At 42.0% G+C, this 13,118-nt stretch overlaps 1 non-coding gene across 1 annotated transcript; it reads right to left on the bottom strand.

Moving 5' to 3' along the window:
• Positions 1-12,385: 12,385 nt before the first annotated feature.
• Positions 12,386-12,469, bottom strand: trnal-uaa (transfer RNA leucine (anticodon UAA)). The gene has a single exon. It is a non-coding gene; the product is annotated as a tRNA-Leu (tRNA).
• Between the last annotated feature and the right edge of the window lie 649 nt (positions 12,470-13,118).

Here is a 13,118-nt window from a genome sequence, read left to right as displayed (position 1 = left end):
TGATTCAGCTTTAGACAGTTGTCGTAATTTCCACTGCCTCCCGCTCTGCCTCACAGTCACTAATTCCAGATGGTCAGGAAAGGGTTAAAACTGCAATACGTCTTCCAGTAAAATGTTTATTCAGTTGTGTTTGAATTGATTTATTTCCCTTGTTCAGCCACAGTTCAGGAGAGCTCGGTGTGGGCCGCACGGTAGCAACTATTCAAAATGGAGCACTATATTGTGAAATATTTTGATATTTCCAGTCTCAAACTCTCTCTGTCAACTGGAAGTCTGTAACTTTCTCACACCAGGTGAAAGGAAGTTGGTTGACACAGTTCCAGCTGTAAACAGACACGTTCGAAAATCTTCTGTGACATCTTAAAACATGGGTTATCATTAGTCTATTGTAAAGCGACAGTCCCTTCTTTAAAGATTATTTGCAATATTCTTGGAAAGTCAGCTTAAGCCAGTTACAAAGTGTACTTTCAAAACAATGGTTGGAAAGGTTCTGATTTCGACACATAATACAATTCAATTCATCTTCTTCAGCCTACGACACAACCGCAGTAATCTCGCCAAAGACTCCATTCCCCTCTCTGGCCACAGATTTCATTCCCCACCTTGGCCACAGACTCCATTCCCCTCCCTGTACACAGATTCGATTCCCCTTCCTGGAAAAAGAATCGATTCCTCTCATGGGCCACATACTCCATTCCCCTCCCTGTAACAGACTCCATTCCTTCCTTGGCCACAGACTCCATTCCGTCCCTTGGCCCCCAATTCCATTCTCCTCCCTGGACACAGATTTCATCCCCCTCGCTGTCCCCATACTACATTCCCATCTCTGGACAATGACTTTATTCTCATCAATGAACACAGGTTATTCACAAACTCGCGGCTTCTTGTGCTGAATTATTGCTTCCTCTGACTTGGATATGGCGTTCTATCAGAGTCTCATTCGGAGCTTTACACACCTGGAAAAAGTCCAACACATTAATTCTTTCAGTCATGACCCAGCAACCACACATCACATCCACCGCATCACTCACTGCCTGTCACAACACCCAAACACCACATCCACTGGTACATTCAGTCCAGATCCAACACCCACACGTCCCATCCATTGGTACATTCAGTCCTTGTCCCGACACCCACACGTCCCATATATTGGTTATTTCAATACCTGTGCCAAACATCACACGACCCATCCGCTGGTGTAATCAGTCCTGACCCAAACAGCACACGTCCCATCCGATGATTTCATCAGTCCTGACCCAAACACCACAAGTCCCATTGGTTGGTTCACTTAATCCTGACTCATTTCACACATAATTCTTTGAGACAGCTGTTAATGCTCTCAATCTGAAATATAAATTCCCTGTTTTTCTCTTTCTTGCAGTGAACTTAGTGACAATAATGATCCTGTCTCGAGGAAGGTGCGGTCTCTCCAAGTGTGTCAGCCGTTACCTGGTGGCAATGGCAGCGGCGGATCTACTGGTCGTTATCCTCGACCTGATATCCAGGCAGATTCCTATTCATTACTCAACCGCGTTTGAGTTCATGTGGAAGATTAATGCTTGTAATATCCATGCCATCCTGCTTTACGCAGTCACAGACTGTTCCATCTGGTTCACAGTTGCTTTTACCTTTGATCGATGTATAGCCATTTGTTGTCAGAAGATCAAAACCAAATATTGCACCGAGAAAACGGCGACTGTGGTTGTGGGAACAGTGAGTGCGTTGTTCTGTGTAAAGAACACTTTCTGGTACTTTATGTATGGAGGTAAGTATCAGATTTCCAATAGTCCCTGGTTTTGTTATGTTCGATGGGAAGTCTATGAGTCAGTATCATGGGCAGTAATTGTATTCCTTCATTATATTATAACACCGTTTATTCCATTTGTTCTGATCCTTCTGCTCAATACTTTAACTGTCAGACACGTTTTAGTGTCGAGCAGAGCCCGCAGGAGACTCAGGACCCACAGCAGTGGGGAGAGTCCCAGTGACCCAGAGATGGAGAAGCGAAGGAAATCCATCATTTTATTGTTTGTTATATCCGGAAATTTTATCCTCTTATGGGCAGTTTTTATGTTATATTCTGTGGTTGAACGATTGTTTTCGTTAAACGTTATTCGTGTATCTCTACCTGAATATGTACTGGAAATGGGATGTATGCTTCAGCTCCTGAGTTGCTGCACCAACACATGTATTTATGCCGTGACCCAGACGAAATTCAGAGAGGAGTTGAAGAATGTGGTGAAATATCCCTTTACTGTAATTGTTAAATGTATTAAATAATAAGAATCACACAATGTTTTGGGCGTGTATTCTGCCCAATCCGCTCATCTCTGTGATACACACACAGTGAGGCCTGTTTTCATCTTTCACCGCCCGGATTTCGCGACTAACAAAAATGATAGAGGTGGGGAAGTCCACGGAGATCAGTCCCGCTGGACTCCTGCAGGTTGTATCCCCGCTAAGACGTCTGCTGCGGCCTGGGACGGGTTTATAAAGCTCCCGACCGCCAGGCTCGTGTCGGATGTGTTTACCCAAAGGGAGCGGCGCGGGGAAGGTGGCTCTGTTACTTTTCAGTCCACGGGCGGAAGGGCCTCTCAGTCGCCAGCACTCCCAGGGAAAGCTGGGGGGAAATGGCCTGGGACCAAACGACAGCCAGAGAGGGAAGGTTTCAAAGGCTCAAAGGTCAGTGCTTTCATCCCTTTGCAGGCTCCATGTGTTATTCTCCCAGTGGGGTTTTACCTGAGCAGCCCCAGCGCCTGGTGATAGCGACGTATCCTTGTTTCAGATAATCTACCTTTGGGATTAAAGGGTCTCCTACAGACGGAGTATATCCCAGTGACATTCACCACTATAACGTTCCTTTGTAAGTTTGCCTGAACAATGCGGTGATCTGCAGGATGAAGTGTTCCCCGCACACACTCGACACACATTAAACTCAGCTCATCCTCACTCTCTCAATAATCTCCGTGCTAAACATAGCCCATAATATGCAGAATTCAGGGAGGGTGGTAACGAGCTTTGTTAATAGGTATTGCAGTATGTGTGATGTAATAAAGCGGGGAAACTCGCATGACACTGTGCCTGAGCATTGTGACATCACAGACCTGCACTTTTGACCACGCCCTGGCCTGTGGCTGACTCAGAATCGCATTTCAGACATCCCATCTCCTTCACCCATCACTTTACAAAGAGTTACTTAATGTCTGCAGCAAAGAAATAGGCCATTCCGTGCTCGCGGCTGCAAACTGGTCTGAGGCGGTTCCCCTGAGGTTTCCCTGGGGGTGCTGGGAGTTAGCAGCCCGTCTGCCTGTGGACTGCAAATTTTCAGAGCGACATTCCCCACCCCGACTCTTTCGGCCCAGCAGAGCATGTCAGAGCTTACTCGATCACCACATCCTGACCTCAAACGGAGTGCACAAAGAGAGTGGTAAACTTGGGAACGTAGAGAAAGGTGAGATTCAGTGGTAAGTCCGGGGTGAGTCTGGCTGAGTATTAGCTCTAAGAAGGGAAATTTAGATTAACGTTTTGAATTGAACTTAGAACTTTAAAAACAGAAGTTTGCAGAAACTGCCTGTTAGTGGTAGTTAACTATCAGTCAGCTGCAAGTGTTAGTCTTAAATATGTGCTAATTACTGCGAGCAATGGTCATGGAGCTGAGACAGCACTTGTAACTTGTGTGTGGCTCCAAAGGTATAAAACTAAACACTAACTGCTGATTCACAGTGTGTTCTGCACAGTGATATTAAACGGAATTTGGTGAGAGTTTGAATGGGAACAGTGGTTGAAGGAGGTGCTGCTTTGGCCTCCAAAATACAGCAAGTAGATGAAGTTTGGTGAGTATTACCTTTTTTCTCGAAGCTTGGTCCACACTAAGACCTGGGAACAATAACAATACTTTATTAAATTAATAATTTAACTATAATTACTAATTAATTAATATAATTATAAATAACCATTGAATAAAAACTAAGTAATTAAATTAATTCAGTGCGTAAATAAGCAAATACATTTATAAAAAATAACTAAAGATGGCAGGTTAGGCAATGAGTCGAGACTGTAATGTGTGTAAGTTTGTGGACACCAAATCTGTCCCACATTCCCACATCTGCAGGAAATGACTCTGCTTTATTCGCTCTGGCTCAGGGTAATTTGGCTGGAGTGAGAGTTCGACACACTCTGAAGCACACAGGATAAGTGATTTAATCCAGAAAACAGTCACATCCCACAGAAAAGCGCAGGTTCAGTAAAGTCCGTGGCTGATTGGGTGCCGTGTAGCGAGATCAGAGGAGAGCTGAGAATGAAATACTGCTCCTGCCCAACGATAAGGATAAAGATTGCGTGGAGGACATCCACAATACATACCAAGGTACGTGGCTCAGAAGGTTGTCCACAGGTAGAGATAGGAAGAAATATTAAACAATTACTTTGCATCAGTATTTATCAGGGAGTCAACACAGGTGGACATGACATTGGTTGATATTAGAAATGAAATAACTGCATTTAAAATAACAAGAGAAAATATTAGAAAACGAATCAAACCGAAAATGGATAAAATGCCGGCTTCGGACAAATTACATCGAGGGAAGAGATAGCAGAGGCATTAATAAACATATTTAATATTTCGTTAGAATAAAGTGCAGTGCCGGAGGATTGGCAGATACCTAATATAATACCTATTTATAAGAAGTGAGGTAAAACGTTTCTGAGGAACTATAGTCCAGTCAACTTAAAGTCGTTGGGAGGAAAAATAATGGATTCCCTACCAAAGGAGAAAGTGGAAGAACAACTAGAATGCAAAAATGAATAGTCAGCATGGATAAGAAAAGGGAAAGTCTTGAATTGACCAAATTCTTTGAATTTTTCGAAGAAGTAACAGATAGCGTAAACTAACGTAATGTAGTAGATGTAATTTATCTAGATTTCCAAAGGCCTTCGATAAGATACCCCATAATAGACTGAAAGTGCAGATCACAAATTGTAATTACAATTAATAATAATAATTGGGATGTTTTAAAATGGAGTTAGCAGATTTTTAAAATAGATCCCACAGCCTGTTTTTCAGTCTGTGGGAAGCATGTGTGGGATGTCTTCCGCAGAGGGTCAGATGTTCCAATGCATAGACCAAAGGCCTTGCGAGCTGGGCACAGACACAGATAACATAGAATTTGAATTCTATTATAAGATACAAGTTAAATAAAAAAGAATCATAACAACATGTATCCTGAATTACCAATTAAAGTATATAGAGGCCAGATTGGAGGAAGCAAACTACCAGATAATCATGTATTAATTAATCAGCACATATTAATTGTAACTTGCGTAATTACGTAATGCTATAATCTGAAACTGTATAAAATAAGATGTCTCTGGCAGTTTCTCAGAGAATTCAGTCAAGGATAGCTCACCTGCCACCTTGTATCTTTTATTAATAAAACTGCATTTACTTTAAGGCTAACGGACTCTGAATGGTGGTTTGAAGTTAACTCTAACAACGTGGTGCAGTCAGCAGGATCAACTGGACAGGCAGATTATACTCAAAAAGCCAAACCAACTCAATAACGAGTGAGTAGAGAATTACCTTGAGAAATTCCCCTCGCAAAGTAACCAGAGATCCAACGAATCTGAGGTAGAGTCCATGCAGCCAGTAAATCCAGTTGAAGGGTGCGTCAGGACACTGTAAATAAATACTGTAAGTGTCGGGACAATAAGTACGTATACGGGATATCGGGGAAAAAGCCTCAGTGTAAATAGTTCCGCATAAGTAAAGGCGGAAACACAACACTAGGTAAAAAGCCTTGGTTTAAAAAGTTCTGCTTAAGTAAAGATGGTAAAACGGGAACTGGGGAAAAAGCCCCAATGTATGAAATGGCAAAGGAATCTGCCAAGGCCCTTGGAGGGCTGATGTATAAACTACCAGAAGAGTTTCTGAAAGATAAATCTGAAAAGATCATGAAGATGGTTAAGGCAGGATATGATGAAGGGAAAAAGATCATTTTAACAGCCGGAAAGATGAATAGAAAGATACGCGAAGGTGAGATGGACAGAGAAAGTGACAAAACACAACAGGATGTAAATATAAAAATAGATATAGATGACAGAAGAGAATGGACAGAGGAATTTGGCCCAAATTTGTATCCCCCACTAACAGGGTTATGATTAGGACCTGAGGAAAATAAATTATTGATTGGGGGCCAGAAGGCTCGCTTAGTAGATATTTTTCGGAAGTCCATAACAAAAACTGTTAGTGACTATCTGAAGTGAAGTATGGATACAAAAATAGAGCCGGCCAAACAATAAGCTTTGTTGAATGAAAAGAGATTTTTGTGAATGTCTGTCTTTGAATGAAAGTGCTTGTGTGATTTTTGACTGCGGAATATTTGATGTGGAAATTAATGAATGTTTCAGGTGTCTGAAAGCCTGCTTCAGAAAGTGGTAGAGCTGTCTGTTGTTATGGCCCCACCCACTTTTTCAGTCAGAGTGAATTTTTTTTAACCCTTTGCAGTGTTGTCCAGTTTTAATTAAGATTGAACCTAGAATTGAATTACATTGTAATTTAGAAACCCAGATGTGGATTTATTCAGATGATATGTTATGGAGCTTGAAAATGCACAAATGATAGGTTTGTTGAGCAAAAGATAAAAAATGTGTGGTCCCGATGGTTTTAAAAAAATATTTTTGACATGCTCACTTGTCAAAGAAAACATGTAATCATTGATTACATTTGTTTGAAAGACAATACATTTAGTCTAGGAATGAGATAAAGAACGGAGAAGGGAAATTGTAATGCCTTAAAAAAAGAATCCTGCGTGGGTGTCTCAAGGCTGCGGGCTTGGGAAATATTTATTTGTGTAAAATCTTGATGCAAAAGCTTCGAGCTCAGTAAAACGATTTTTAAATAAAAGATTGGCATATTTGAATTGGGACTTTGAGATATTTCTGGTGATTCTCCTTGATAAACATTTTGGTTGTATTGGAAAATCTTGGGTTTGAAAGACTTTTAATAAAAGTAAACATACTGCGTCAGAAGCTGAAGCTGAAAAAGTTTAAATTTATGAGATACTGTATCACAAAATTGAAGTTACAGCACAAAAGATTAGAGCTTTTGATGTTCAGCTTCTAAAACAGAAATTAGGCACATAATTATAAAACAAGTACTTTGCATTCTGTGATCTGTGAATCACTATAAGCATAAATGATAAGTCTGATTAAAAAACCGTATTACCATATTTGACATTTCATAATCCAACAATAAATAAAAATACTACAAAAGGGGAGCAGAAATTAGGAATGGGAGCAGTGAAGAGTTAATTTTGTTGTGAAGATTTCAAGTACCACTGTTTAAGAAAATACACAACAAAATGAGATACATTTAAAATAAAAAGTTAAATCTGATCACTTAAAAAAAATAAGTAAAACTATCATGTTTGGAAACAATGTAGAAATACCTTCAGGGATCAGGTCAAACTCCTGGGCAAGTGGGGAGCTATCTGCGAAAGTGTAAAATGAATTTTGAAAAAAATTAAATGTTAAAACGGCAGGCTTAACAGTTTAGAACAAAGGAAAATATAAGTTGAACTTGTGACTTAAGATACAGTGGTTGAAGAACCATAGAAACTGAGACGTAAAGGCTTTGGAACTGGAACATTTGAGATAACGGAAAGCAGCTATCAAAGCCTCCGTGCTAGACTCTGTTCTAGTTATGAAAAATACATTTGAGATAACGGAAAGCAGGATTTAAAGTAAATCCCAAAAAGGCACAAATCGGACAAGCTGTGGTACAGTACCTGGGACACGAAATATCCCAAGGAACTCGGACCATGTCCAATGACAGGAAGGAGGACATTAGGATTATGCCCCGACCAAAACCAGTCTGAGGGGTTTGTAAGGTACTGGGGTTCGTTAGCTATTGTAGGAATTTTGTGCCTAACCACAGCAATTGCAGAACCAATACAGTGGCTAGTGAAAGGAAAATCCGGTTGAAATGGAAATGGTAGGACTCTAATTAAAACCTGGAATATCCAGGATGTGTTTTATCAACAGAATGTAAACGTGATCATCACCGTCCTTCCGATTCTACAAGGACAAGCTACAAGGCCGCCCCTAGGGGGCCCAGAAGCATTTAACCACAGCGGAGGGTACAACAACTACGTAAAGCAGCCTCTAGAGGGCGGCATCTAAGTGTCAGGAGCGTTTGTCTTGAAGCCATAAGATAAGTGTGTAAAAAATGTTACCTGAATATTGTAAATCAGGGGAATTAACATTGGGAAATTGCGTGGTAGTTAAACCTGGAACAGAAGTAATGTTGTTATTTGACAATGTGCAGCATGAAATGTTACCTGTGAGCATAAATTAATCAGCCCTATACCTGCCAGAAAAAATTAGCCACAAGACTAAAGCGTTGTAAATACGATTGCTAGACACAATCCTGAGAATAGCTAGTGACACATCAGGAGCAAGGGAGTAACACAAGAAGCTGAGACACAAAGAAGGAAGACAGAGGAGATTTACAGCGAATGACGTGTTAATTTTACAGGGGCATCTCTAGTAGATGCACCAGATATGCAGGCGATCCAGGCACGTGTAGATAGATTGAGGGGAACAACGGAGGTACTAATCAGGAAACAGGCCAGGATTGGGATAGACTCTTCAGAGTTAGGATCTAAAACATCCAAAAAATGCTACAGGGTGTATCCGTATTGGAAGGCCATGCACGAACAATTAACGAGCAAAATAAGCAGGAATTGAGAGGACGATGCCGATGACAGGAAAATAGATACATGTCACGCCTATGGGAGATGGATGATTGGTCAGGTGAGTCACAATATGGATCAGATACAAACCGGGCGAGTTACAGGTTCAATAAATAGTACCCAATTGAAAGAAATGGCACAGCACACTGGGCCATTAGATGCATTCACCCTGAAACATAGAAACATAGAAAAAGGTTGCGGGAATAGGCCATTCGCCCCTTCAAGCCTGCACCAACATTCAATAAGATCATGGCTGATCATTCACCTCAGTACCCCTTTCCTGCTTTCGCTCCATACCCTTTCATCCCTTTACCTTAAGGGCGATATCCAACTCCCTCTTGAATATATCTGATGAACTGGCATCAACAACGTTCTGCGGAAGAGAATTCCACAGTTTAACAACTCTCTGAGTGAAGAAGTTTCTTCTCATCTCGGTCCTAAATGGCTTATTCCTTGTCCTTGTCCTGTGACCACTGGTTCTGGACTTCCCCAATATCGGGAACATTCTACCTTCATCTAACTTTCCCAGTCCCGTCAGAGTGTTTCTGAGGTTCCCTCTCATTCTTCTTAACTCCAGTGAATACAGGCCCAGTCGATCATATCATACTCATATGTCAGTCCTGCCATCCCGGAAATCAGTCTGGTGAACCTTCGCTGCAGTCACTCAATAGCAAGAACGTCCTTCCTCAGATTAGAACAAAACTGAACACAGTATTGCAGGTGAGGCCTCACCAAGGCCCTGTAAAGCTGCAGCAAGACCTCCCTGCTGCTATATTCAAATCCCCAAGATATGGGACCAACATGCTATTTGCCTCCTTTCTGTGTGCTGCACCTGCATGCCAACCTTCAATGACTGATGTAGCATGACACCCAGATCTCGATGCACTTCCCCTTTGCCTAATCTGCCGCGATTCAGATAATATTCTGTCTTCGTGGTTTTGCCACCAAAGTGCATAACCTCACATTTATCGTTATTACACGACATCTGCCACGCAATTGTCCACTCACCTGACCTGTCTAAGTCACCCTGCAGCCTCTTAGCATCCTCCTCACATGTCACACCGCCATCCAGCATATTAGCATCTTCAAAATTTGAGATATTATACACAATTCCTTCATCTAAGTCATTGATGTATATTGTAAATTGCTGGGGTCCCAGCACTGAGCCCTGCGGCACCCAACTCGTCACTGCCTGCCATTGTGAAAAGGATCCGTTTATCCCGACTCTGTCAACCAGTTCTCTATCCACATCAATACATTACCTCCAATGCCATGTGCTTTAATTTTGCACACCAACCTCTTGTGTGGGACCTTGTCAAAAGTCTTTTTAAAGTCACACTACACCACATCCATTGCTTCTCCCTTGTCCGCTCTACTAGTTACATCCTCACAAAATTCTCAAAGATTTGTCAAGCATGATTTCCCTTTCATAAATCCATGCTGATTTGGACCGATCCTGTTTGTGCTTTCCAAATGTGCTGCTATGTCATCTTTAATAATTCATTCCAACATTTTCCCCACCACTGATGTCAGGCTAACTGGTCTGTATTACCTGTTTTCTCTCTCCCTCATTTTTCAAAATGTGGTGTTACATTCGCTACCCTCCAGTCCATACGAACTGATCTAGAGTCGATGGACTGTTAGAAAATGATAACCAATGCATCCACTATTTCTAGGGCCACTTCCTTAAGTACTCTGGGATGCAGACCATCAGGCCCCGGGGATTTATCGGCCTTTAGTCCCATCAATTTTCCGAACATAATTTCCCACAAATAAGGATTTCCTTCAGTTCCTCCTTCTCACTAGCACCTCGGTCACATACTATTTCCAGAAGGTTATGCGTGTCTCCCTTCGTGAATGCAGAGCCAAAGTATTTGTTCAACTGGTCTACCATTTCTTTGTTCCCCATTATAAATTCACCTGAATCTGACTGCAAGGGACCTACGTTTGCCTTCACTAATCTTTTTCTCTTCACATATCTATAGAAGCTTTTATGTGCCCAGCAAGCTTCCTCTCATACTCTATTTTCCCCCTCCGAATTAATCCCTTTATCCTCCTCTGCTGAATTCTAAATTTCTCCTCGTCCTCGGGTTGATACTTTTTCTGACCAATTTATATGCCTCTTCCTTGGATTTAACGCTATTCTTAATTTCTATTGTTACTCACGGTTGAGCCACCTTTCCCGTTTTATTTTTACTCCAGACAGGGATGTCCAATTGTTGAAGTTCATCCATGTGATTTTAAATGTTTTCCATTGCCTATCTGCCGTCAACCATTTAAGTATCATTTCCCAGTCTATTCTAGCCAATTCATGTCTCATACCATCGAAGTTACCTTTCCTTAAGTTCAGGACCCCAGTCTCAGAATTAATTGTTTCACTCTCCACCTTAATAAAGAATTCTATCTTATTGTGGTTACTCTTCCCCAAGGGGCCTCGCACAACAAGATTGCTAATTAGTCTTTTCTCATTGCACATCAACCAGTCTAGGATGGCCAGCCTTCTAGATGGCTCCTCGACATATTGGTCGTGTAAACCATCCCGAATACACTCCAGCAAATCCTCGTCCCCCGACTTGCGACCAGTTTGGTTAGCCCAATCTATATGTAGATTAAAGTCTCCCATGATAACTTCTGTACCTATGTTGCACACATCCCTACTTTCTTGTTTGATGCTGTTCCCAAACTCACTACGATTGTTTGGTGATACACAACTCCCACTAGCGTTTTCTTCCCTTTGATATTCCGCAGCTCCACCCACACAGAATCCACGCAAATGTCCTTCCTTACTATTGCGTTAATTTCCTCTTCAATCAGCAATGCCACCCCACCTCCTTTTCCTTTCTGTCTATCCTTCCTGAATGGTGAATCTCCGTGGATGTTGCGTTCCTAGCCTTCCTCATGCAGGAGCCATTTCTCCGTGATGTCAATTACATCATATTCATTAATTGATGCCTGTGCAGTTAATTTGTCCACCTTATTACGAATACTCCTCGCATTGAGGCACAGTGCCTTCAGGCTTGTTATCTTAACACACCTTGTCCCTTTAGAATTTGGCTGCAATGTGGTCCTTTTTGTTTTTTGCCTTGGGTTTCTCTGCCCTCCACCTTTAGTTTTCAGCCCCCATTTTACTTCCCTCTGTCTCCCTGCAAAGTTTCCCATCCCACTGCCATATTAGTTTAACCCCTCCCCAACAACACGAGAAAACTCTCCCCTGTGGACATTGGTTCTGCCCAGGTGCAAAGCGTCCGGTTTGCACAGGTCACAGCTCCCCCAGGAAATTTAATCCCTCCCTTCTGCACCACACATTCATCTGAGCTACCCTGCGATTCCTACTCTGACTAGCAGGTGGTAGTGGTAGCTATCCTGAAATTGCTACCTTTGTGATCCAATTTGTTAATTTACCTCCCAGCTCCCTAAATTCAGCTTGTAACTCCTCAGACAGAGTGAGTCAGACTCAAACACAAACACATAAAGAGCACTCTTAAGACAGAGAGTGAGAGGCACAGAAACATTGCATAAACCCATTTCTTTGTCAGTTGAGAACGTTATAAAGTTATCGACATGTGCAGATTCAACAGAATATATTGAGGTATAACTGAACAGGATGGGAGGAAATCGGTTTGAATTTGAAGATTTACCAGGAGTGGGGTTACGAACCCACGCAGCTATACACCCATTGGATTTTACGTCCAACGCCTAAACCACTCGGCCATCCTGGTTTTGTCAGTATTCGGCTTTTGTCTCTGTGAGAATCTGGGCTGCAGCTCCACTCTCACAGACACAGGTTTTCAATGAGCATTTTCAAATATTTTTAGTAATATTGACACAGGGGCAACTCTCCTATTCTTTTTCGAGTAATGCTCTGGAAACTTTCACACCCACCCGAGGGTGCAGACGGAGCTTCAATTTAACATTTCATCCGAAAGTCAACAGCTTCAACAATGCAAAATTTCCCAAGTACTGCATTTGAGTGTCAGCCAAGATTCTCTGCTCAAGTCTCAGGAGTGGGACTTACACACACAACCTCCTGATTCAATCGAGAATGCTGCCACTGAACCAAAGCCGATACCAAAGCTCACATCCGTATTACTTTCCCCAAGTCTTTTTACAACGTTCCAGGACATATCGAAGTAATATTCAACATTTTGAAAAAGCTCCATCCTCGTCGGGGAATTGAAGCCCGACCTCGCACATGACAGGGAGGGATACTAACTAATACACTAACGAGGAACTGAAGGGTTTTTGCTTTGTCAGAGCAGGAATCGAGCTGTGAACAGAACTGGACACCATGAGAAGTCGACAGGCACATTGAGAGACACAGGCAAACCGACAAACAGGGAGAGACAGACAGCGAAATAGAGACAACGT

This window comes from Pristiophorus japonicus, chromosome 23 (assembly GCF_044704955.1).
Source record: "Pristiophorus japonicus isolate sPriJap1 chromosome 23, sPriJap1.hap1, whole genome shotgun sequence".
NCBI lineage: Eukaryota > Metazoa > Chordata > Chondrichthyes > Pristiophoridae > Pristiophorus > Pristiophorus japonicus.
This window is presented reverse-complemented; position numbering and strand designations above follow the sequence as displayed.